General features: G+C 45.4%; 1 protein-coding gene and 1 long non-coding RNA gene across 6 annotated transcripts in view; one reads left to right on the top strand and one right to left on the bottom strand.

Moving 5' to 3' along the window:
* Positions 1 to 1,181: 1,181 nt before the first annotated feature.
* LOC135578681 (uncharacterized) lies at positions 1,182 to 8,583 on the bottom strand. Its single transcript, XR_010470711.1, has 3 exons — positions 7,275 to 8,583; positions 5,658 to 5,691; positions 1,182 to 3,587 (listed from the first exon to the last, which is right to left on the bottom strand). It is a non-coding gene; the product is annotated as an uncharacterized LOC135578681 (long non-coding RNA).
* A 132-nt stretch (positions 8,584 to 8,715) lies between these two features.
* The window catches only part of AZIN1 (antizyme inhibitor 1), a 28,519-nt gene continuing 20,021 nt past the window's right edge, over positions 8,716 to 17,213 (top strand). The window contains exons 1-2 of one of the 5 annotated variants that reach the window (XM_065050203.1): positions 8,716 to 9,048; positions 14,730 to 14,867. The gene's annotated coding sequence lies outside the window, so the exon portion shown is untranslated. 5 annotated transcript variants of the gene reach the window in all.

Here is a 17,213-nt window from a genome sequence, read left to right as displayed (position 1 = left end):
TGAAGAAGGAAGGAAAGGAGTGATAATGGAAATTCAGAGTGCAGAGCAGTTGAGTAAGCTCCATGGCAAGGAATGATGTAGTATAAGGACTAACAATTCATAAGATCAAATATTTGTGTGCACAGGGGCTGCACTCTCTTCAATTATTTGCAATTACCATTACAAACTCATGATAAATTTCAGAGGAAAAAGAAAAAGTACTAATTGTCTTATTAACAATTACAAGAGGCATTATGTTAAAAAAGCCATAAGAACATTTAATTTCAGACATTTTCCTTAAGAATATATATTCATTAAATGACTGTAAATTGCTAAGAGACAGCATAATTAATATTTTTTCATTTATGTAATTATGTGAAATACATACAAAATTCTTACAGTTTAAGATTTCTTTGTGAAAAATGATGACTTGGGCATTGACAAGGATTTATTAGATGAAACTCATTCATAGAATAACTTTTTTTTCTAGACCTTAATATCTCAATTTGAAACTTATCAGTTTGCCATGGTTTACAATATATTAGACTTGTTAAATGCAAGAATATAACCATTAGCTTCGGATAATAAATGGTCTGTTGTAAGAAATAATTTAGCATATCATCAAAGCAAATAGTAGAACTAATTGCATTCCATTTATCATTTGCCGTGTCAAATCTGGTATGGTATTTAAAAGCAAACTTTGTCCAATAATTAAATGGAAGTAATTGACATTGATTACACTTGTGATTGTGTTTACATGTGGTAAAATCTCAGAAACACAGTTCGCAGATATTACTATAATCATTCATTTAAACTCTGCTTCTATTACAGAAAATGGTAAGCACTTATTTGGCCTCCATGAGTAAGCCTAAGCTCAAAGCCCTGCTCCATAACTAGAAAAATACTGAGTAAAGGACCGCTTGGGAGACGGTAATATTAAGAACATGCTGTTTGCGGTGTTTCTTTCCCGTGATGAATGAGACTTGAGCAGCCTCCTCTCCCTGCAGCTCCAGCAGCACCTGAGCTGATGTGGGACCACAGCAGCTTCCCAGGCTCTGTGCTGGGTCCCAGCCCCACACTGCCAGGTGGTGGAGAAGAGGGAAACAAATTCTAAATTATGCAAGAAAATTATATATAACAAGAAAGATTTTTTAAATTATTTATTTAATTAATTTTAAAATTTCAACAATGAACAGCAATTATCTGCACCTTTGGAAAATCATCCCTAACAGTAAGAATCCCAGTCTTTGAACACCAGGCAAAGTTAATGGCCCAAGGCTGTTTTCAGTGGTGTTTTTCAAGAGCAGATGCAGGGTAAGCAGGCAGAGAGCAGCCACCATACTGTGCTTACTGGTACCAGTAACAACTCCTCGAATAAGCCCATCTCTCCCCTCCTTGCAATGGCTGAGCTTGCAGGGGCTGGGCAGTTTCGCTGTCCCTAGCCTGGGAGCTCTCTGTGGGGAGACGAGCAGCAGAGGCACAGTCCTGGCAGGACACTGTGATGGGGAGAGGGCTGGGACCCCTGAGGACTGCCCAGGGCTGAGGGCTGAGCTCAGCTCAGCAGCTGTCAGCAGCAGCTTGGTCTTCACGCTTCACAGCAACCCAGTGGGGCCCCGGCTGCACCCTCCACTGTCCTGGAGGCTTCCTGGCTGTGCGTGACCCCACTGCCCTGCATGGTGTCTTTTTTGGGGACTCGCCCTAGGGCTTTGGAGATGTTAAATCTTCTGGCTTACCACTTTTGTCTTCTGGTATGAGTGGGCACAGCGAGCTGTATGTTCTTTACCTCTCCTGTGAGGATAGGCTGAGACAGTTGGGATTATTGAGCCTGGAGAAGAGAAGGCTCTGGAAAGACCTTTTTGTGGCCTTTCAGTACTTAAGGGGACCTATAAGAAAGATGGGGACAGACTTTTTAGAAGGGCCTGTTGCAATAGGACAAGGGGTAATGGTTTTAAACTAAAAGAGGCGAGATTCAGGCTGGGCATGAGGAAGAAATTTTTTACCATGAGGGTGGTGAAACACTGGCCCAGGTTGCCCAGAGAGGTGGTAGATGCCCCATCCCTGGAGACATTCAAGGCCAGGCTGGACGGGGCTCTGAGCAACCTGATCTAGTTGAAGATGTCCCTGCTCATTGCAGGAGGTTGGAATAGATGACCTGTGGTCCATTCCAACCCAAACTATGCTATAATTCTTGCTGCTGAAATGGGGCATGACAACCAGGTTCAGGTACCTCACATGTTCAGCTTTCACTTCCATGTCAATCTGGTCGGATTTGGAAGGTCTTGACTATTTTGACCAGCTGCAAGGAAACAGAGGGTAATGAAAATAACCCAACCCTGGTTGCTTTGCTTTGCTAACTTGCCTAGTGCTTCTGCAAATCTGGCTGGCAATAACAAAGCCAGGGGACAGCACTGACACAGTATCCTGAGCAGATGGTATCTGCAGCTACTGTTTCACTTCCAGCAATGCTATGTCTGATTCAGGAGGTTGCTCCACATCCTTGAGCCAAGGGTGACTAACGTCCTAAGCAAGATCAGGGACCTCAATGGAAACAAAATTAAAAAGGGATCTCCTTCCCCATTTTTGAGGACCACAGTAAGGCTGAGTCTGGAAAAAGAAATTGTAAGCTACAAATCTTGGAGTTAAGGGCTAGCCCCAAAAGAGAAAGAATGGCTGGTACAGGAACACAGTTTCCTAGAGGTGAAGATCATAAATACGTACACACACACGATTAGGGACTCAAAAGCATGTTGACAGACCACCTGTTTGAAGGCCCCGAGTACCAACAGCGTCACTGCTGCAGTGATCTGACAGCCAAATGCACAGGGCCAGAGCCTGTCCATTCCTGCATATACCTGGCATGCAGATCCTCATGCATGCTCTGGACTGTGTTACAGGGGTAATTATTCCATATTGGTCACTACTGTCAGCCTATTATCTATGGGCTTTCTGTTCGCTTGTTTGGGTTGAGGTTTTTTAATTTGTTTGGGGGTTTTTTTCTTTTATTTTCTTTTTGAAAAGGTCTGCCAAATTTCAAGTGAAAAATGCTCATTACAGAAAATTCGAATGCATAGGGAAGCAAGTAGTGCCACATTCTGCTCATCTTCCTCCTGCTAACATTAGCAATTCTATTCATGCAAGCAAAGTAAACAAGATTTATCTTAAATGGGTCAAATATTTTTTTTCAAATGTGTTGTCACTTGCTTTGAAAGCAGTGAAGGAGTTTGCTAGGGTGTTGTCTAGGGTGCCCTTTTGCCCCAGTGGGAAAAGCCTCTGCCTTGACTTGTGGTTCTTTCATCCCCAAAATGTGTGAGACAACATTGTCAAAGGCACATAAAATGCAGGCGCACATCTGAAGGCATCTCAGATGGTGCTGGAGTGCAAGCTCAAGAGACTACTTTCCTTCTTGCTGCTTTTGGATGACAGGGGGGAGATCACCACCACCTCTCAGAGCTGGGAGGGTGATGAAAGACATTAACAAGTGGAAAGTCCTTCTCCAGGGGTTAGCTGGAAATCTTCCTCTCGAAGCCTGTGAGTCTTCACTCTTGACAAAATGCTCTACCAGTCAGGGGGAGGTCAGCAGAACTGGGGGCTGCTGGGGGACACTGTATCTAGAAATAATGAGAAGAACACGTGCACGTTTGGAAAGCTGGAAGGTGACTGACAAGAACAACTAACAAGCCAAGCAGCCCAAAAACACTCTTAATCATTGCAGAGCTAGGACCACGTTCGGGGAAGACTCCTTACACAAGAACGACAGGGCTAGGAATAAACATCTGGGAACAAAAACTTCTTGCAAATGCTACAAACAACAAAGAGAGCATTCATTCTCACCAAGTTAATAAAAAAAGGATCTCCTCATTTGGTAACCACCAGTAACAGCACATCATATGCATATTTTTAACCTCCTTGCATGGTACACAGACCAATTTATCCTGCTTTAGTGTCTGGACTGTTGCATTTTTAAGTTGATATAGTCTTACCACTGTTGACTAGCTCACTCTTAGGAGAACCACCACCTCCTGTTTATCCACAGAGGGAAACCACATGCCACCCCTCCAATCCAGAGAAATTTGTAGTGAGAAATTATAAATTCCACGAAGGCCTAACTCTCAGCCTCCACCTAATCCTTTAGGTTTTAGTGATGATCTGTGACACATGGATACCAGGAACTAGAGTGTGATTAATACATAACTCAGTATCTACCATGTAATGAGCCCACGTCATTTCTAACCTGGGCTGAACTTGGGCACATTTCCTAAGAGTAAAAAGTCCATAGCCTTTGGTAGATATTATACAGAAAACTTTTGAGGCTTCTTTACTAGTTAATGTGGTGTAAGCATGCAGGTTGCTAGACTCTCAAGTAATGTTCATATTTGAATATTATTTTTAACAATCTTTATTTAATACCTCAGATACTTAGTTTGCAGTGATTTTCTACTAGTCTCTCTCCATCCAATCTAGATTTTTTGGAGGTGAAAGCATTCTAGCACCGGACTGATAAAAGCCTATAGCTGTAAAAAGTAAAACTAGGCTTATGATATATTGCTGTGTACCCTAGAACAGGATTGAATTTTCTCTTGCTCTTTCCTTCTACCACTGATTTTGTAAAACAACCCCAACTTAATTTTACTTACTTGTGATGCCTTTATATAGTGCTTTGAGCTACTGTTTCCAGCAATTTTTCATGTGTGACACCACCCCATGGGCATCTAAAGAAGCTGAGTTAAAATAATGCTGGTTGACACAGCTTTTTAAACCTTTTTTTTGTGGAAATGACTTATGATGACCATGAGATCTATTCTGTAACTGTTCTGTGTATAAATTATACTTAAACTTACTCTTCTTCTGAAGCCAAACTAATCCATACTAGGAAGCTGGGACCTTATTTCTGTCCCAGTTGTTTTGAACATGTAAACGATTCAGTAAATATAGGTGAGAGGTTACTGCTCCATGGGAGTTAAAGCAAAGATGTCTTTCCTCCCACAGCCTCTGGGCTTTTAATAATTATGAATCATTCCTCCAGCTGTTTATCAGCATTTCTGTCAACTGGACAGGAACATTGATCACTCCAAAGTACACAGCAATCAAAAAGGTCTGAGCATCAGCATATCAACTAATATTACTTCCACAAGGTCCTATTTATACAGGTCGTTTTACTAAAGAGGGGCTATTTGCATTCTAGTACTTCTACAGCATTGTGGACATGAGGGATCCACAGTTGTCAGAGCCTTCATTCTGTTTTTCTTGTGTGTCTTCCCTTCACACGGGAGTTCCTCCCTGAGCGGCTCAGACAAAAATGCAATTTGGACTGATTCTTTCCTCCCACTGCAACTGCTGTGTAGGCTGGATGGATACCGGTTGTTAGCTATACCTGGCACTGAGTGCTGGTACGTGTAAGAGGAGCCAGGACACAGACCATATTGTCAAGTTCAAGTGTTCAGAAACTGAAGCAACATTTTCCCCACATTCAAAGGTGGATTGTTATTTGTATTTGTCTTCTGTTGTGCTGAGTTTCAGTAGCTAGGGAAATTTTCTTCCCAATGGACGATGAAATTCCTGCATAATCACATAATTCCTGCACCTGAGGCATCAAGAAAAAACACTGTTTGCTGCAGGAGTTGGCAGCAGTGAGGGAAGAGGAAGAGGAGATATAAGAGGAAATAATCTCATTCTCTCACCTGCAGGAGAGGAATCCAACCCTGCAGCTGATGCCTGGTGATAGAGGGTCCATCAGGGAGGGAGAGGAAATGGGAGAACCAGAGGAGAGAAGAGGTAGCTCATAGGAAGACATAAAAAGAAGGAAATACTTGGGATTAGCAAGGAAGGTCATTGGGCTATGCAGCCTTCAGACATTTGTCCAAACAAATTTGAAGCCCCTGACCACTGGATGAGTATTTTTTGCACTCCAAAAGATGAGGTGAGGAAGGGTGTCTTTCCTGCTCCAGTTTATTTGCGTCATAGGGATAACACCTGATTTTGTCTACATCCAGCTGTGAACCCTGTTGAAAGGAAAACATGGAGGGGAAAAAAAAAAAAAAAGGAAATGTGGTACAAGTGCCTCATGGCTGAAAGTAAGGGGAATTGAGGGCTGGACATGGATTTTGTGCTCCGCTGCCTTTTTTTTTTTTTGAGAACAAAATGTGAATTGTTACTCTAGTAATCTATGAAATATGCATATGGAGCCATACAAGGTTAAGAACCTAAGTGTTAAAACTGAGTGTAGAGAAATGTGAATGAAGCAGAAAGAAATTTTATGTTAGCTTTTTTACATTTTGCCTCTCCAGACAAAACAGGACTGCTGTATTGTGTAGCACTATACTAAATACATATATACATTGAGCTGTGGCATCAGTTTTCTAGTTCTGCATTAATATCACCAGTGCTAGCAGAAACACTGTACAGAGTGTTCATCCATCAATTTTTTCTCATTTTGTATACAGTGACTACACATTTCAGTCTTCTACTCTCTCAAACAGTGTGCTGCTCTTTTTTTCCAGTAGATTTGAGAGGATGAAGTTAATGTGTCTGTTTTCAAGTGCTGCTTCCTCCACATGAGGAGGAAATCCTCTCTCCCTCCATACATTTTTAAAATAGCTGACAGTGCCCCCAGTTAATTGCATATCAAACTGAAGTTCTTTTTCCTGTCCTACATGATTGTCCTCCCCTCTTAAATAGTCTGTCTGTTTTCTTACTCCCAGTAAGAACGTTGAAAACATCCCCTACCTACCAAAACAAAAACTCCTCTGGGAACATGAATGCAGATGAAGTGGCAGTAACTGATGTGGCAGTTACATCACCCATACATCATTGGGATATCTTTGTATGTTAACATCAGGAGACATCTAAGAACATAGATAAAATATACAGCTCTACACAGAACTAGTATTGGATAGATCTTTGCTTTTTCCCTCCCGAATGACTTCTTGGCTACACCTAAGCGCCTCCAAAGTAGTCAAGTCCCTTTTCTGGTTTAAATCCCTTTCAAAAATGTGTTTTTAAAAATCTGCTTTCCTAAAAATATGGCTTTCTGTATCGCTCCTCTGCGTATATCACTATAACCTTTGTCCTCCCCTCTAACCCTTCCTCTTTTCTTTGCTTGTTAATGATTCACATTTATTGTGCTGTGTCCAAGCTCTGCCCAAATCTCTCTTCCTATCTCCTTATAAGTTGTTTGGTTTGGCTTGTTGGGGTTTTTTTACATACCCTGGTTCCTCCTCCTGCACTTGTGTTCTAGAATAGAAACCCAAATGAACAGGTAAGTGACCAACAAAGGGTGCGATAGATACAGAACATACCTGAGAAAACAGCACTGTAAACCACTCCATTTTTAGTCTTCAGGGTTTGTTGCAAATGTATGTGAGAGGTCTTCTGACTTTGTAATCAATATGCCTGCTTTTACTGACTTCATCCATAACCTACTAGCGCTGTTATCAGGAAAGATGAGACACTGTAATGAGACTGCCCATATTTGTCAGTTCGCTTCCTCCTCATTTAAAATGATTTGCAAAAGAGAAGGTGACAACAGATGAAAAGAGTAAACAAACTCCATCCCTGCATGCTGTGTAACCTCAGTACTGGTTTATTTCTGAAGAGATGACAGGTGTGTATCGATACGCCACTTTTCTAAATTCTCTCTGCTATAAAACTAACCAGACCCAGCTTTGCTTTAGAAAATAAAAAATATCCAAACTGTACTAACATACCTTTTTAAAAATAAAATTAATGTGTCCTGAGATGAAAAAATACTTTCCAGAACAAGCCTATCTTTTGGTGGGTCTTGGTGAAGTGGATAACCACACATTTTAGTGTCCAGAAAGAACTGTGATTACTGGAATTAATTTTAAGAAAACAGCCTTGTGTGTTTCGGTAAAGTTGACATGGTAGACTGGGGTTGGCAGACCATGGTTCATCCTCAGCTCCACCATGGAACAGTTTTGTGACCTTTAACTGAGGCACCTGATCTCCGATTTCCACTCATAGCTGAGCTTTGCTTACTCACAAGGGTGTTACAGAAGCGTTGAAGGCTTTGGGATGTGCAGAACACGTCACGGTGCTTCAGTGGAACTCTGTGAAATATACAGGTCAGCTAAATCCCCCAGTTCATGTATTTATTTATAAGTGTCTGAAGGCCTGAAATTCATTAAAGACTAAGGCTGCCAGGTATGCGGTACGATTAGTCTCCTCCAGTGAGCGTTATTAACAGCTTAGCAGTGCCCCATGAATCAGTGTGAGTTAGCGTGCTGCTCTTAACTCAGAGAACGAGGCTTCTGGCTGGCCAGCAAGACCCACCTGCTCAGAGCTGTGCTGACCCAGGACAGGTCCTGGTTTTGTGGAAGCCCTTACCAAAACACAGATGCACATTGCCATATGCAGTCACGTATGAGTAAGCGCCTGCCCTGGATCCTGCAGGACGCCTTTAGCTGAATCCTACGTGGTCCCTGCCCTGTTGTGCCAGGACCTACAGAAATCCCCCTGCAGAAGCCACGGTCCCAGCCAGGGAGGGCAGGCGGCCCCGGGCACAGCCCCGCCCCGCCCGCACCTGCACTCGGCCCGGCCCGCAGCATGAGGGGGACCGCCGCACCGCCTCCCCGTTGCGCGGCGGGGCCCGGGGTGGTGCGGCTGCCCGCGCCCCCTGCCCGCCGGCGGCGCCCGGCGAATACCCGCCCACCGCCCCTCGGGCGCCGCTGGGGGCGGGTTCGGCGCGGTGACGCGTGGCGCCGGATCCCACCCCGCCCGCCCGCCCTATAAGAGCCGCGCTGCCCACAGCGGCCTTTTCTCCTCGTCTCGCCGCTCGTGTCGTTCCGCCACCCGGTGGCCGCGCTCCCGCCTCCAGCCCCAGCTGCCGCAGCCCTGCGTCCCCGGCCCGCTCCGATTCTGTCTCTCTCTGCCTGTGCCCTCTCGTCCCAGCGCTGAGCTGCGCTTTCCCCCCCGGTCGCCTCCGCAGCCTATGGCCCTGGAAGGCGCCGCTGTCGCCGCCTGTATTTCTGCTGTAGGTTCCCACATCCCTCTTTAAAAATTCCGCCTAAAAAGAGAAGACGATTTACCAAATCTTTCGGGCCGTTATCTCACGTGAGTACTGGTACCGGGGGTCCCGGCGTCTCCGGCCTCCCGCCGGGCCGGGGCTCCCGCCACGGGGGTAGCGGCGGGCGGGCGGGAGGCGGCGACGCCCACCCTGAGTCCCGGAGCGGGCCGGGGCGTCCCTGGACACCGGCGGTGGGAGGAAGTGGAAGGGGATTTCCCTCACAGGGCTCCGAGGGGAGCAGGCCCTTGTTCCCCTCGGTGCAAGGAGGGGAAGAGGCAGTGGTGGCCGCGGCACCCGGGAAGGGCGGAGGGGCTCCCGGCGGGCACAGCCGTCGTGGCCGTGCCGGGCGGGAAGGGATGTGAGGCCGGTTCTTCCTGCTGTCTTTTCTCCGGTCGTACGGTGGCGTGGGGCGAGACCGGCTGCTACCGGCGGCGGCAGATGGAGAGCGGGCGGGATGAGTCAGAGCCGAGGCTCCCTCTCGCCCCGACGCGCATCGAGGCGCCGGGCAATGCGGGACCGCCGCCCGGGGAACGGGCGAGTGGGAGCCGGGCTCCCCGCGCCCTGGAGGGCGGCGGGCGGAGGGGTCAGCGGCCGCCGCGCTAACATGGCGGACAGCCCTGTGTGTGAGAGGCGGCGAAGCGGGAGGGGGAGGCCGGGAACCGAGGCCAGGGCCGCGCCGGCGCCGCCGTTCCCGGTTCTCGCCAGCCCCGCAGGGCGCAGGAGGGCTGTGGGGCTGCCGGCTCCGCGGGGAGCGGGGGCTCGGCGGCCGCCCTAACATGGCGGATTCCTGCGGAGGGGGGCTGTGTGGTGTCTTTCCCCTCAGCAGCCGGGGCAGTGCCCCGCGGCGGGAGACCCGTTCCCGCCGGGCGGTGCCGCCTCTCGCAGTGTGTCTTTTCTTGGGGAAGCGGCGAGGGGTGTCCTCGCCTAGACCCCGTAGCGTGAAGGGCTCCCCGGCGTGTTGTCCCATCCCCCTGTGGCAGCTGCCCGGGTTCGGCAGCGCTGACTGCCGCCCAGGTCCCGGCGGATCCCTTCCCCAGGAGTGCAGCCGCACACTGGAACCCCCCTCAGGCCCGGAGGAAGCCGCTGTGACAGGCTTCGAGGCCAGCCTGGCTGCTGGTGGGCAGAGAGGCGGGAGAAGTGCTGGTGGCATGGCTGCAGCGTCTGTGCTCTCCTGCTTCTCAGAGGCCATGTTGTGTGTCTGTAACCGTGGCTGTCCATCCAGGCTCCCACTACATGCTCCTCTTCTTCCTCACCCCAGTTGTGCCTGTGGGCAACTGCACAGAGCCTCACCCTGTCTCCCTCGGCACGGTGGGTGGGAGGCACACAGGGCAGTGGGGCAGCAGTGAGCTATCAGGGCGCTGCGCAAGTGGAGAGGGCATTGCACAAGTGACACTTTCTGGTACGAGCGCTGGGATGATAAGGCAAATTGCCTTTGCGCAGAGAGCCGGGGGGGTCCTCTGGGTTACAGAAAGTGGAGCCTTTCCTTCCTCTTAGTAGACTCCTTGCTTTGCCAGGGGTGTTTGCTGGTTGTTTCAAGGACGCACATTTTCTCCCTCCCCTTGGGCAGCCTGTTAGTGTAGCACTAGCAGGTCTGGTGCTGCCAGTCATTTGGGAAGTCTGTTGGTTGAGCCTCAGCCTCCTTGTACTTGTGGTCCACTGCTGTACTGGTGGCTTTTGGGAAGTACAGACAAGAGAGTCCAGTCACAGCTCAGCTGCTGGCTCTGTGTGTGTGTAAAGTGTGTGCATCTGCCTGTTGGGGTGTTCTGTGTGTGTGTGTGTGTGTTGTGGTACTGTTCCCTGTTTGATGAGAGGTCAGCAGAGGTGCCCATTACTCGTTGTAGGGGAGCTGGAAGTACGGTATGGGAGCAGGGGTTTCATGTGTAAGTGAGATAGTGCAAGTGCAGGAGTGTGGGTCATCTGGCATGGCCAAGGATGATGCTGTTATGCTTGGTACTAGACAGCACTGCAGGTATTTTCCAAGCATCAGTCTGGGCTTGTTCACAGCCCAAGAAGATGTGTGTCTGTGCTGGGGGCACCCCGGTTGTTGTGAAAGGGAAGTGAGCTTAAATCTTTTTTAGAGCCTTTCTGAAGTGTGTCTCCTGCAGTCCAAAATCCTGCACAGCTGACATGTGCCAGTAGGCAGGAGAAGCACTGCGTTTCAGACCTCTGCAGCAGTCTCTGGTGACCGAGCAGGATTTGATTGTGTAGTCCCACTCAAATGTAGCTGTCTTGAACGAAAACACTGTGTGGTGTCCAATAAAGCGGGTTAGAGCAGCCTGCCCTCCCACCCGGATACGTGGCTGGGTCTCCTGTGTGATGGGGGGAGAGGGGAGGGCTGCCCCATTGCCTCTGCCCTGGCTGCTGGATTTTTGGTTTGGAGGGTACTGCACTTGTCTGCTATTCTTCCTCAGATAAATGCGGGAGGCAGCAGTGCTGGGGGGGAGGTGGGGGTTGTGAATAATGGTGATAGTAGGAGGGGTTTGTTCCAGTCTGGACTGGTCCAGTCTAGTTCTTTCCTTCCTGTCACCGTGTGAACAATGCTGCTGCTGCTGTGGCTCATGCTGGTGACATGGCAGCCCCCTCCCCATGTGCTTTGGGCTGTGGGGAGCTCCCTTCCCCACCTGCTTTGCCTGCTGTAGGCTGAGCCCCCCCCAGCCAGCCTGCTGCCCCCCTGTTAGGCCTTGAGCTCTGGGGAAGGTTGTTTAACCCCAGAAAAAGAGGGGTCTTTATAAGACGGGGGTGGGGGGTGCTCAGTGGTGAACAGCGATGGAGATGTTTGTCCTGTGGGAATGGTTTTACTGGAGGCAAGAAGCAGGTGTACCACACTGTACTGCAGCCTGTGCAGGGTGGTGCAGGCTGGTGCAGGTGTGTGTTTGCAGCAATGCTGGGCTGCATGGCCTGCAAATTATTCTGTCTCTCCAATTAAAGGACAGAGTCCTCTGGAAGGGAATTAAGACCTTCCCTTCCTGAAAGGAAGGCTTAATTGTGTAATGGACTAATTTGAGTATAGTGGCAAATTTCAGCTCAAAATGCTGTTGATGTAGTGCAGGAGCAAGAGTGCAGATGACAGGAGAATTCCTCAGGGACCTGCTATCCCTTGGGGACCGTCTCGTCACAACGCCTTGGCCCTGATCTGGAAAAGGCCTATTGTAACAGAAGAATAGCTGCATTTTTTAGTGGACCAGAGTAACTTTGGTGCCTCTAAGTCTGTCAGTTGGTGTAAATATGCGAGGTCATCATATTGCCGGATTTTTAGGGCTTAGTTCATGGATATTTTAGCTCAGGTCACTGAAGGGTCTCTTCTCAGAAACAGTGAGATGCAGTGAATAATTTTTTCAAAGAAAATGAATCAGTGCCTGGTTTTGTAGGCATGTCTGCATTAGATGTGGGCAGCTGAGGGGGTCGGTGAGCTGGAAAGAGTCTGTCCCCAGCTGGCCTGCTGGTGTGCGTGGGGCTTGCTGCAGGGATGCAGTTGTTCTGGCAAAACTATGTGCTGTGGACGACTGGGGGCTTATTTTGTTCCCTAGATGAGTGTTGCTATTCAAGTATGAAGTACAGCGTTGCTGGGCAAGCTGCAGACAAACTTGAGGCACCTGCTAGTAGAGTATAGTAACAGATGATACATAAATACACACATAGAGGTGTCACTTCAGTATTAAAAGGCAAAGCTGCCTTGATGGTTATTCCTGCAACTCAAAGTTCACTGTTTAGCACAGGATGCTTTTGTACCTACTTCAAGACCCTCAAACAATGAATGCTTAATTGTGGCTGATTACATGTGTGACTTTTTTTTTTAAACTGGGTTTGTCCATATGGGTTATGGACGTCTAATACACTCCTGCTGCCTAAAATGGTAGTGCTGCTCTGCCACAGTACAGCAAACTAACTCTTTATGCTGGTTAAAGCAGAGTAAAATTACTATGATTTGAAAGATTTAAATTGTACTGTTTTCTTCTCTGAATATTTAATATTGGCAAACCTGCACGAAAGAGGGCAGTACATCTGTGTAGATCCTTCAGATAATTCTCATTTAAAAGAAATTCCTGAAGGACAATTAGAACTCAGTGCAGCTCAGAGTTGACTATTAGTACAGAAGATGATCAATTTTCGTTCTGGCTCCATGGGAGCTTTCATTGCACACTTTCTTCTTGGGACATGTGAGAATATTTATTGGAACAGTATTACAGGTGATATCTGTATGAAACATGACTTTTTAAAATTCTGTGCTCAAGGTCATGTGCTCTTTCTAGATGCACCTGCTTTTAATTACTTGTTTTGCTGGAAAGGTGAACTTGTAATAATTGGAAAATTTGTATGAGTTCTTGAGTATAATCAGAACAGCACTAGAAAATAGTGGAGCCACTAGTTAGTTTTACAAAAGGAAAGTGTTGCCAGCTTTGTGTGTGTACTCTGAGAACTAAATGTAATTGACTTCTTGCTCTAGTTGAAGAAAGGGGTAAAGTTAAATATACTGCGGATAGATTAATTCTAGCTGGCAAAATTCCTAATGTCTTAATTATTTTTGAGGCACTGAGGTTTATTTTTAATATTGCAGGCTACTGAATGCTAATTTATATGATAAAGCTGAAGAGATTGCTCTGTGGAGTCACTGTGAAACAGTTGCCTTGAAGTTGCATTCACTCTTTGTAATTCGGTACTTTATAAACTAGTTCGGTTTTCTAGTAGCAAGAATAAGTGGAAAAATACACTTCAGTAATTTGCTGAGCTTTGGTCAAAAAGATGATCATCTGGTTTAGGTGATTCCCAGAAGCCAGGTTTTAGTAGTCAGCGCATGAGGTGTCATTTAAATAATGAGAGCAGCAAAAATTTATTTTTACAATAGGTTGGTACCTCCTGTGTTTCATGCCATAGACCACAGTGAATTTGTAGAAACTTTGTTGTATATTGGGTTTACACATGACCAGTTCTGTACCATATTTAATTCAATGAAAATGACAGTTCCTTTCAGAAGGAACAACTTCTCAGCAGGGCTGGTTAATGTTTCCTTGACTGCTTTTTATGTTCATTGTACTGTTTTGTGTGATTGCTTTACCTTAATTTGAGTAAGCTAGCCTTGTACTTTAAATGCTGCTTTGGTGTTGTGTGCAGTAGCCTTTAAGGGCCAGCTGAAATGTTTCCTCATTCCTGAAGGCAAGTATAAGTTTCTTTTTACTGTCTTGGTCATCTCTGGATTTGTCTTTATGGTGTTCTGTTTCGCTATATAAAGCACTATTTTTCACCCACATAGCTTTCTCACCCACATGCCGCATTCATTCACAGCAGAGGAAGAAAGAACATTACAAGGGAATTCTAAAATAGAAAGGAGGTGGGGAGGGGAAGAATCACAGTGGTTACAAGGGTTAAAAACCCTTCTGGAAGAGCAGACCAGTATTAAGGTGTGCTACTCTAAAGCAGGATCATGCAGAGCTCTTTGCCTTTAGTTTTGAAAATCTTACGGTTCAGACTGTGAAAGATAAGTACAAACAAGCAGTTTTATGTGCCTAATTCATGTGTTTTAGCAGTTCTTCATACATCTGACTTGATCTGGCTCAGAGCTTACATTTGCTCTTGAAAACTGGGTATTTAATGTGATTAAAAGCTTTCATGCTAAGGTGTTGCAAGCCTCCTTAAAAAGCACTGCTGAAAATGCATTTGTTAGTGTTTTAAGGTAAAACTTTTATTTTGCTCTGGCTATGAAATTTATTTTTGTATGTGTTTTCTCCCACAGGGCAAAATCTCTGATCAAGTTTACAACTATCCAGAGGGCTTAGGAGAAGTGCTTTATAGAGAACAGTTCGACTTCAACGCTGAGCCACCTTGGGAACCTAGCTGATGATAGTAGGGTTCCATCTCCTAACTTGTCCATGTAAGTCTCTTTTCCTTCTCTTTTCATCTGCATGCAGGAGAATAAGCACTTCCAGAAATACAAACAGCATGTATTGGTTTTTTGATAAACAAGTTAACTGTTGTTACAGATGACCAAAATTTGAAGATAGTGTGCATATTATGTGGGGCTTTCATTCAAGGGAGGACTATAATTTTTATTCACCTAATACTTTCCTCAACAGTTATCTGATGAATTTCTGAGAGACTTGTGTGAGTAAACTTTGTAAATAGACTTACTTTTGTGGATTAGGGCTGTTGGCTGAAGAAATCCTGAAATAAAATGTTGTAACCTCAGTCTCTCAGTGGTAATTCCGAAGTCATGAATTGGTGCTGTGTGACTGTTAACATCAAATCATGATTTGTTGAGTAGCGTGATTATTTTTTTTAGGGTATTTTATACTGAAATAGTTAAAATTCGCTGTTGTAAACAGTAACTATTGCTGATTGTGGAGGGTGTGCCTTCCCAAATGCCTATGTCCATTATTTGCTAATTACTATCCACTTCCACAAATAGTTGTAGTTCAGCTACAGTAGAATGTGGAATTATGTCTTGGATGGAAATAGCATACAAATTATAAACGCCTTAACTATTTGCCTCTTAAAAATGTAATTAAAGAAAAACAAACTCCATGATAACTGAAAACAAATGAATGCACATAGCTGATCTTGAGGCACACAGAAAACTCTGGAATGTGTGTGGTTATCCTGTTGCGCTAACATAAAGAAATAGCTTTATGTGGTTTTAACAATAGGCTTAAATGCATTTATAATATCTGAGTTAAGCTGATTTTATACAGCATTACTTTTTTCCTGTCTGACTGAAGGCACTTTTGGCTTAGTGTACCTATAAATTATATAATGCTTTTTAATGTAAAACTTGAGAATGAGAATGGGTAAGTGCATCTAACTGAGCCAGGTGCTTTTTGAAGACCGCAGAGCCCAGATGCCAGTTGTTAGTATGTGTCCTAATAAGGTACTTAATATAGATTTGAAAATACTGCAGCAAGGGAAGCACAGGGTGAGTGTGGTTTACCATGAATTCTGGCTTTATCTCCAGAGGCTGTTATTTTGGTTTTGTTTAAAATGTACTGAATCAACTGCATATATCTGGTTCTGTGCAGATGCAAGTGAATACAGTTAACACTGAAAATTGTCTGAATATCACTTTTGCAGTTGTCACATGATTTTTACAAGCAAAAGATCTGAGAAAAATTTTTTCTTGTTCAGTTGGAGTTTCGGCTCACTCTTGTATGGGGGTAGAACTCTTGCACGGCATTTTGCACTTCAGCAGGAATAAAGTAGTAAAATTATTGGGAAGGCGGAAGAGTTGTTAAGAGGAAGGAGTTGAACAAAGTATAAAATCTTAAGGTAATATAAATGCATGTTAATTTCTGAAACTGTTCTGAAGAAATCTTGGCCTTGACTCAAGTTTTCCCTGTTTGTGGAGAAGGCTGTTCTGGTAGCTGCTTTGAGATTGTTCTTTCTCTAACTGGTGGATTGATGTGCTGTGGCAGATTGTGTGACGTATAGCTTGTCCTAGAATGGAAAAGCTACTGGACTTACTGTATTTGTAGCTGAATGTTCAGATGATCAGTGTGGTTTTTTTATTATGTTTTCAGTAATAATATACTGTACACAACTATAAGTAGTACAGTATTGAATGTAGTGGCGATACGGGTAGCAGTAGTCTGCAAGTGTTTGCCAGTCAATCTGTATGTGTGCTGGTGTGCTGAAGCACAGGTGGTTGCCTCTAACCTGGCTGCAATGCAAGTTAACCAGATAATTCGTAGTGTGAGTCCTGTTTAACTTCTAAAGCGATTTAATGGTAAAAAGGATTATTGAGCTTTTAAATATAATTACTATATTTTAATGGAACTCAAATAAAAATCTTCTGTCTGAAGGTGTACTTACATTCCCATTACACTTGCTTCCTTTTTATAATTCTCTCCCTCTTTTGTCCTTGGGTTACATTGGCCAAGGAAGAACATGGGATTTAGTTCTGTCTTGCTCTTCCAGCTCTGGCTTTGTGAACAAGTCTGGCAACTATGGCCTGAAGTCTTGCTCCTTTGAAAATCTGTTCTGTTTGTTGCCACATCTGGTTGATCAGAAATAGAGGGAATTAGCAATGGAAATCTATCTATTGACAAGCTCTGTCTGTGTCAAGTGGAAGCAGTAGTTATTTGGACTGGCTGGACTTGAAAGCTGCCTGGACTTTGTCTAAATGAGGCTGAGTGACAGTTGGGGAACAGGAGGGCTGGGGTCAATGGGGAGGCCAAACACTAGTCTTGACTAAGCAAGTGAGAGGATGGGATAGGGAAGTAACTGC

Source organism: Columba livia, chromosome 2 (assembly GCF_036013475.1).
Source record: "Columba livia isolate bColLiv1 breed racing homer chromosome 2, bColLiv1.pat.W.v2, whole genome shotgun sequence".
NCBI classification, from domain to species: Eukaryota; Metazoa; Chordata; class Aves; order Columbiformes; family Columbidae; genus Columba; species Columba livia.
This window is presented reverse-complemented; position numbering and strand designations above follow the sequence as displayed.